The 9,741-nt window shown below is 35.9% G+C and overlaps 1 pseudogene; it reads right to left on the reverse strand.

The window, feature by feature from the left end:
- Window positions 1-351: 351 nt before the first annotated feature.
- LOC139446566 (uncharacterized) lies at window positions 352-9,038 on the reverse strand (annotated as a pseudogene).
- Between the last annotated feature and the right edge of the window lie 703 nt (window positions 9,039-9,741).

Consider the following 9,741-nt stretch of genomic DNA (forward strand, 5'->3'; position numbering starts at 1 on the left):
TCATGCCTACATAATACTGTTTATCCTTGTCATAATCAATCAACTACAAACAAAATTCATCATTTTGCTAGTTCTTTATTGTTGAGGAAACAATAAACATAAATGTAACACATGAAAAGAGTTTTGCCTCAAAATGCTGAAAACAGTGTAAGTGAAGAAATTCCATGCACAGTATATTTGTAAGATGCTAAAATCACCATATATGATAATTGATATTATGAATGAAAAAAACACACCTCACATTATGAAACAATATATAATATGAATCATATGTTTAGATGTACAGTACTGTCCACGAGTATAGGGAGAAACACTGTCCCTCCACACAGTAGCGAACTGATGCAACTCCCTGCTGATCTTTTCACTACTCAGGATGTCAATGCTGACTTCAACACAGAACTCTTCTTCTCAACACTTCTTCTTTCCAGAAACGTACAGGGCATAGTTGCTCTCCCTTCTCAAAGCACACTGTATTGGGAGCTGTATATGTAGTTTAGCGTTGGTGTAAACTGATACCATCAAGTTTCATTACAGCATGGTAGTTGCCCTGAAAAGGTTGAAAATATTCACATAAGTGATGTCATCACCATTGATTGAACATTTTTCATGGAAAAATAACTTATGATTTAACTTCAATATAAATAAATCCACATAGTACACCTTATTTTTACATTTACATAAATCAGTGACATTGTTAAACCCAATATAATGAAAAACAAGCCCCTCCCATTCTATTATCAGCCAATCAGGAAACAGTTGACCGTTTGTGGGTATAGCATACATTTATTTTAGGTTCATGGCAACATCAAGTTAAGTTCCATTTAAAATGCCTGTAAAGATATTATAGTTTAATATCATGTTGTCTCACTTAAATTCAAAACTTCATGGGAAGTTATAATTTGCAGTTATCTCAACTGGCAAGGAATTTTTCTCAAGCCAGTTAAATGTGTCCAGGATACAAAATTAAGATGGTGTTTTTACCACAAATATTTTCTTGAAGAAAAATGAAAATATCTGATGATAATTTGTGTACTTTTTGTAATTCACATCCAGAAACTGATATGCATTTATTTTTTGGTAAAAGATTTCTGGCTTCTGGACACAGACTCATAATTTGTATCTGGATATTCGTGTGAAGGAAAATGTGATAACAGATGATAATTTGATCTGATTTTGTTATTTTCAAAGTATGTAAGTGTAAGGTTCTTAAAATACAACCAACATTTTGTGAGGGAGATAACTGATACAGTTAGACATGAATTTCGAAAAAATATATACTTCAACAAAAACCTGCAAAACAAATTTTATACACAGTATACTGACTCCGAGTGGACCATTCCTTCTTTTAGCCCTTACTACCGAGAGCAAGACAGGGTAACAACAAGTACCATCCTTTAACGTCTTTTGGAATGATGCTTCAAGGGATCAAATTTCTGACCTTCCGCTCTCCGAGCAGACACTCTACTAGTACACCATAGAGGCAGTCAATCAGACTTGGAATTTGATGAATTTCAATGAGTTAAGGTAACTAAGTTGACAATCCATCAGTTTATTGTTATTTTCTGAGAACTAACAATCAACAGTACTTTTCTTATGTTCACCATTTTGTTACTTATGTTCATTAGTGTAGAAAATTCTGGACGGGAAGCATTTTATCTGGACAGGAATATTTGCAAAGTTGCCCTTGCGGGAATTTTATACGCTGCTGTTACATAGCGACACACTTAACATCAAATCACAATTCTGACATCATTGCTGGGATGATTCATGCCAAGTTTCAGCTTCACAGGCTTTGTCGCTCTAGAGGAGATGTTGAAAGTGTAATCGTTAACGACATACATACCAGCAGAAAAAGGTAACTTTTCTTAATAAAAAGTCCAACAAAACTCAATCTCATCAAAATCAGATCTTAGTTCTCGCTACCGCTAAAAAATGATCTGAGGACATCCCATTATGGGTCACGTCAGCATGACCTTTCATCCAACCAATCAGAGCGTCACTTACCAGATCCTGAAAGTGACAGTCAAAATGTGTTTTCTAATCATGAATCCTCGAAATATTTAACAGAGGGTATTCCGAACGACAGTTACAGGTTTTATGATTATATCCATAGAATTTAGGCCATCTATAAGTCATTCCAGAATGTTGTTTTGGTCAGTTTTAAATTTATTTAATCGAGAATACGTCAAAATATGTTTCGAGGCGTAGTCGCCAGTTTGAAACTAGTGCAGTAAAGCTCGAGATAGCTACCTTCTGATTGGCAAGTGTCAATTTCAGTCATTTCATTGGTCGGTCAATGATCGCGAAAGGTCGTTCCTACGTGACCCGTAATGGGATGTCCTCAGATCTTTGGTTAGCGGTAGCGAAAACTAAGATCAGATTTTAATGAGATTGGACAAAACTAAGTTTAATCTGAAATTAAATAATGCATCTTTCAATATGCATATTGATGAAGACATCTCCTCAGTTTTAAGGTCGTGATTCACAATTTGCATGCAAATGTTTATGGACTGCACATAATTTGTGTGTTTGCATGTTAGTTGGGAGCAAGGTATTTACACACGATTTCATAATGTAAACAGCAAACAATGATTGTTTAGCTCTCTGGGTCTAATAAAATCTTTTTTCTTTTTGTTCAACTGTAATTAAAAATGCTGTCACGGCTTGATGACATGTTGCAAACACGAAATGCGCAAAACGAAGTTGCCAAACATTTTTAATGTTCATCGAATCAAAAATAACATCTGCCACATTAATAATCGGACAATTCTTGGGTTAAGACGAATTAGTGGCAGAACTGTACATTACCGGTTGAGAGAGCACAACATCCGGTCCCAACATTCAGCAATATGCCTAATTTTGTTTACACAGGACTATCAGTCACACTTGGTGTAGACAGCATCTGAGGTTCAGAAGAAAAACAGGGACAGTACACTGTTCACAAATGAGTGAGGGTTTCATCTGAACAGCTCTGATGGTCGTGCAAAGGTCTACATGCATACTGGAGAATGTTTTAGCAACTCTTGCATTACTTATCATAATCAGTTTTGGGGTGGAACTGAAATGGTATGGGGTGGCATCACAACTCATGGGAAAACACGACTCATCATTGTTATGAGGACATCGATTGAGATCATGTTCTTGCCTTTGTGCACATGCAGGGACGTAATGTCATGTTGCAGCAGGATAGTGCCCGCCTACAAGTTGCACCCCTCTTTAGGGCGTATCTCTCCATCTCCAATTACCAGGAATGGATCTTGTCAATGAATTTGTTATGATAAAACATTGATGAGACAAAAGACCAAATATTATGTTGTAATTTACAATAACATAACATTTACACTACTTAATACACAGCAGTTACTTTTTTCCATTAGTATAGATGAACACAGCCATGACATAAGTTTATTTGAACCTTCGCTTTGTGTACCGGTAAGCTACAAGTGATCATCATCATTTCTACAAAGTTAAGTTTCAGCTTCTTGGAGAGTGTAGTTTCTCTTTTTTTAATTTCATTCTTAATTGTTTTTCAAGAAGCAATTTCAGCCCCTCCATTTCTCCAATTTGAATCCCCACCATTGGAGAATTGATTCCAACCAAATATGGTTGATATCTATCTCTTAGTTCCAGAGAGGAAGTCGTTTAAAGCAATATAGCCAAATTACTCCTATTTGGCCCCGCCACCCAGCCCTTTGGGGGGTCAGCCCTCTCCATTTGTACAATTTTTAATCCCCAGCATTGGAGAATTCTTCCAACCAAATATGGTTGATATCTATCTCTTAGTTCCAATAAAGAAGTTGTTTAAAGCAATATAGCCAAATTACTCCTATTCCGCCTTGCCACCCAGCCCTTTGGGAGGTCAGCCCCACCATTTGTACAATTTTGAATCCTCACCACCAAGGGATGCTTCCAGTCAAATTTCGTTAATTGTCAATTTGTGGTCAAATGAAGAAGTTTTTAGAAAAAATCGTTGACATACGGACGACGGACCCCACAGTATGGCATAAGCTCACCTTGGTGAGCTAATAGTTGTGTCAGGATGACAAACATCAGACAAGCAGGCCATGTTGTTTGTATTCAAAAAGTATTTTGTTTTATTTTGTATATTTGTCTTATCTGGAAAAATAGTCTATGCTATATTACAACCAGTTTGTTTAACGTTTCGAGGCGATCAATGTTACCTTTGTTGGGTGCAACTGGACCAAACAAGCTATTTACACCAGGCTTCTTGTAACTGGACAGTGAAACCTGTGAACATGGTATGCGAAGAATGAAAATCTTCATAAGAATAAACACAACACATGACACCACAGAACTGAATGAACAAATTGTAAAATAAAACACTGGGACAACCATATAACTTAATCCGAGTCCCATTTTGGTGCTACACATGCCAGGTGTCATTAAGTTTTAGTTTCCTTGGTTTCTGAGAAGAAAGTTCTTAAAGTTGAACAAATCAGAATTGGAAGCTACAAAAATACCTTTGCAAATGAAGGTTAAAAAAGTGTAATAAACATCCATCAACCTCTCCATGACAACATTGCTAAGGTTATCTAGGATAAACAAAAATATGCCTCACTACGAACCGTTTAAATGGGCCTGAAACTGATCAGAATTTATTTTTAGGGAATTAAATACTGGTAAAGGTCATCATAAATAGATTAACAAGATTATGCAGAAATAAGTAACAAATGTTCAGATACACCAAATGATATGAATATTTAATAATGATTGACAAATGAGGAAAAACGAGTGAATTGTTTATGACCACTTAAATTAATGGTGCTTGGTCCAGGCAGGCAAGAGGTTGATAGCACTAACAGCTATCCATGTAATTGGGGTGTCATGTCACCAAATCAGCCAAAACTGACATTCCATATAGTTGCCCTTTGGGAATGTTAAGAATCAAATTCTGTGACTACGTTTTTGAGACTGAATTACTTGGATCATGTCCGTAACAATCCAAACAGTGTTAGTATACCTGTAATCTAGCTACAAGGGTGCATGCAAAGGGTATGACCATGGCATGATAATCTGAATCTGAAATCTGAAAAGAACAGTAGATCTATTTTATACCATTGTTGGAGTGCATAATAACATACATATATAACCAATCATAGCTTCACTTCCCAAAAGATTCATAGGAAACATTGCAAGTACAAGGTTATTACACTTACTGGTACATTCCATTATTAGGACACAAAAAGGTGAAAGATGATGGCATGACCAAATGGAACATATGATCACTGAAACATAGCACATTGGAGATTGCAATATAGTATTACAGCCTGTTAAATGAATAACACTATGATACATGAGTACCTGGTCAAAATAACATTCAATATGGCTGCAATGTCGTCACCCCAAAAAATCACAGACACAGTTTACCAGATTCAACCTAATGGAGGCCAGATGTGCCCATTGTATTGGTGCCATTAAACTGACTCATGTAACGGAGCTCCAGATAACTTTTTGAGCAATTCAGTTTTTACTTTAGGGTTTCTATTTTAATTGGGTTATTACATTTTTCATTGGGTAACCAATATTTTTTCACTCATGTATTCATCACTCTCTTGGGTCTTTCCCAAAATTAGTGAACATTTTAAGATTTCAAAAAATGAAATAATGTTCTAAATACATAGGTTTGACTCAGAAAGTAAATTAGCTTGTAATTGTGTTTCAGCAATTAGCTCCTTTGTATGCATGCTGAAAAAGCTTCGTTGGGTATTTATGCGAGCTGTTTTAATAATTTGAGTTTTTCATTTAATACATGCATTTCTGTACACAAGTTAATGGAAAGTAATTGGGTTTAAATAATTTTGGGGGGTATTTTACACAAATACGCTGCTTATCTGTAGCTCTGATGTAATAAATTTCCCTTCATTACCTTTTGGCTGTCTCCTCACATGACTGACAGAAATACTGTTCGAACAAACTACCCTGGGTATAGGTGTTAAAATTGCATCTGTAGCTTCCCTGTACTTTTTCACGGAATATATTATTACAACAAAAAGGCAATACAAGGGTATAGAAAATAAGCAAAAGAAACAAAACTATTTATCTACAGAACAGACTTTCTCACAGCATCTTGACCAATTAAAAGGATGACAGTATATGCAAGAAGACAAATTCACCATTATCCCCTAAATACTAAATACTTGCTATGGAAACTAAATATCCCAAATTATCAAAAGGCACCAGTTCAACAATAGACCTATCTATGTGCCATCCTTGTTAAGGAAATATTGTAAGTTTTTTTTAATCTGCCCAGAAAGAAGCACTACCCTCATTTTCAGTATGAGTCAAAGTTGTGGCATCTCAAAATATCAATTTTTAAAATGTCCTAAACTACCAAAAGGCACCAGTTCAACACTAGACCTATCTATGTTCCATGCTTGTTAAGGAAATATTGTTAAAAAAAATTAATCTGCATAGAAAGGAGCACTACCCTCATTTTCAGTATGAGTCAAAGTTGTGGCATCTCAAAATATTAATTTTTTTAAAATCCTAAACTATCAAAAGGCACCAGTTCACCACTAGACCGATCTGTGTGTCAAGTTTGGTGAAGAAATATTGTAGATTTTTAAGGTATGTTCCAAGAACGATCACTACCCTCATATTTCAGTCAAAGTTGTTGCCATGGAAACTAAAAAGATACATTTTACAAAAATCCAAAACTATCAACAGGCACCAGGTCACCACTAGGCCTATCCATGTACCATGATTGGTGAAGAAAATAGTAATTGTTTTTTCAAAATCTTACACAGAAGTATGAATGCAAGGACTGACCATGTCCATTTTAATACCCCCGCAAAACATGTTGTGGGGGATAATAATTGGTAATGAAATGAGTCAAAGAACACATTCATCATGGCTGCAGCAGCACATGAAGACAAAATGTTGCAGTTCCAAATATAAGAATAACTTGCAAAATATGACCCTGTTGTTGGGTTTACCAAATAATTACTGTATATCAAATTTCATAACGTAAATGCAGAAGTGGCTTTCTAAAGGGTGAAAAGTATATGTTCAATATGGTTGCCATGTCTAGACAGCTTGAAGTTGTACTGGCATCATGTTAGTGGGATCAAATACACAAAATCTCAGCTTATTGAAAATATGATTTTCAGAGAAGATATTGAAAACACAAACAAACTTCATAAGGTATGTGAAAGTTTAAGGCCATAGAAGGCACAGGTAATACAGTCATCCAAGAAGCCACCTCAATTTGCTGGGCAGAGTTGCATCCCTGTCTGTCTCACAGTCCTTGAACCATATTATTTTCCCTTCCGCCCAGCCCATCTCACTGGGTCTACTTTTAAACAAAAATGAAAATAAAATGTTTCTATCAATATTTTACATTTTCAGAGACTAAGCTGCATCCCTTTCATATGCCAGAAATCTATGACAATGGGTTCAAATCCAATAATTACCATGATTATTTTCCTTGGTTTGTGAGCACCATTTCCACGCAGGTGGGTCTCATCAAGTGGTAAATATCTAAGATGTTCCTCCCAGATCAAGCAAAAAATACACCAATGTAAACCCCATAACACATATCAAGTTTCATAATGCCACATCTGAATTTGCTGTGTAATATGCAAAAGTGATATTTTGTAAATGGCCTCATGTTTTAGAATATCATTGCTGAGATTTCAGTTTCATATGCCTTGTAGATTCAGAGGAGGTTTTGAAAGTGTACAAGTTAGTTATGGACAGATGACAGATAATGCACCATGACATAAGCTCATTTGACTTCAAATTGGATATTCCTGTATTCATGATAGCCTGTAGTTTGATTACAGTATACCAACTCACACCTCATAACTTAATAAATGGCCTAAGGTCTGAGGGAAAGTAATACTTTCACAATTGCCATAATCAGGTGAGCGAGTTTGCATAGTGAATGGTTGTAATAATATAAATTCCCAACATGTATAGGGGTAGAATACAACATACCTGATTTCCTACAAGGGTTGCACCTCAAATGTCCTGAATGTGGCAGGACACAGCCCACTTGGATACCCTGGGAATAAAAAAATGAGTAAATTGGTACTGATATCTTGACATATTGGTTGCAAAGGGAGGTAATCAATGATACATGTATAGTTTACTATAAATTTGCCGGATGCACAATAATCTTTATGATCCTTTATTAACCTCATATGTCTACATATTCCCTCAGTGTTCATCATAACAACAATAACAACAACAACAAACAAAAAAGAGTGCATGTAGACTAGTGAATTAGAGCGTGGGCCTTATCTCACAATGGAGCGAACGCCAGAAATGGACCTCACTTTGAACCCAGAACCCAGACCTTTCAGCAAAACAAGTTAATTAACACTAATAATCTAGATGAGATTTGATGCTTCCCAGTTGATATATCTATGTTAGTCCTACACTCATTCTGGGCCTACAGACATAGGATACAAACATGCGTCATGTGCAGGGTCAGCAGGCACGTTGACGTTCTCCATCTCAGTATCTGAAAATAAAAAGTACCATAGTGAATGGTTGTAGACTGTAAATAATGTTTGCACAAAGACTAGATAACATTATGACCAACGAACAAGTAAGAACAGATAAACAAAAAGCAAGATCTAACCGATAAATGTTTGATCGAAAACCGATCGCTGTGCCGGCCAAGGGGGATAACTCTTTCTGACCACGTCGGGACGAATTTTCCAAAGACAAACTTTAACCTTGTTTGCCAATATATTTTGTAACGATCAGTTCTTATAAATATGTGTAGTTCTATCAAACAAATACACATACAATGGCATGTATGAATGAAAACCGTAACGATCTTCTATTAAGACCGGATTGATATATCTATAGATCTATCTATTGGTTGTTAAAATTGTAATTAGGTGATGTATAAAATATATATACCGTATGAAGATACTAAATCTAAGTCTAGCCTATCTAGACCGGAGATAAAAACAACAACAAAATGATGACATCCTACCATCTGCTGAATGCTGTGTTCGACACTGCATGTTCCAATATGGCGTGAAATGCGCCCCTGTGAACATACATCCTAATATGGTTATGCTATTTAATTGTTACTGTTAGTTAGTATTAGCAGTAAATGTTAGTCTCCAGAGACGTAGAGACCGTCTTTGTACCTACTAGTAACAGGTCATATTTGCTAACAACTCTGTGCTAGTAGTAGGTAATATTTCCTGGATCGGGTGCAGTTGACATACTCTATCCCGCTTGAATCTGTATTGCTAAGAAGATTCTTGACTCTAACGACTGAACTGGTCTCTCTTTCAAACTCTTCTGATAAGACAGGGTAATTAAAACTGTTATCGCTTCAGCAACAAGAGGGAAATTTCTGATTTAAAGCACACAAAAGGTCGTACAGTTTGCTTCTTTCGAGATAAGCGTGTGTTTTTTAAAAATCATGACTTACAAAATCATTGCCATATAGGGTAGGCGTCGCTCTGTAAGACAGGTACACGATACAATCAATTGGGGGTGTTTTGTAAATCGTATTTGATATACATGTAATTCCTTACATATTCTACCATTGTTCTGTAATATGCAGATATGATCTAAGCCCGGGAAGAGTGCGTATCGTATCTGATGTATTGTCTTTGTTATTTAAAATTTGAATCAGCTTCAAATGTTATCATATAGATTAAAGAGATTCACATTTCTTATCTACCAAATAGTGGTATGAATAATTTCGATAACTCCCTCTGATCGAGTTCGTACCGTCGTATCAAATTG

The sequence above is a fragment of the Haliotis cracherodii genome, unplaced genomic scaffold (assembly GCF_022045235.1).
Source record: "Haliotis cracherodii isolate W230 unplaced genomic scaffold, xgHalCrac1.p SCAF_10, whole genome shotgun sequence".
Classification (NCBI taxonomy): Eukaryota; Metazoa; Mollusca; class Gastropoda; order Lepetellida; family Haliotidae; genus Haliotis; species Haliotis cracherodii.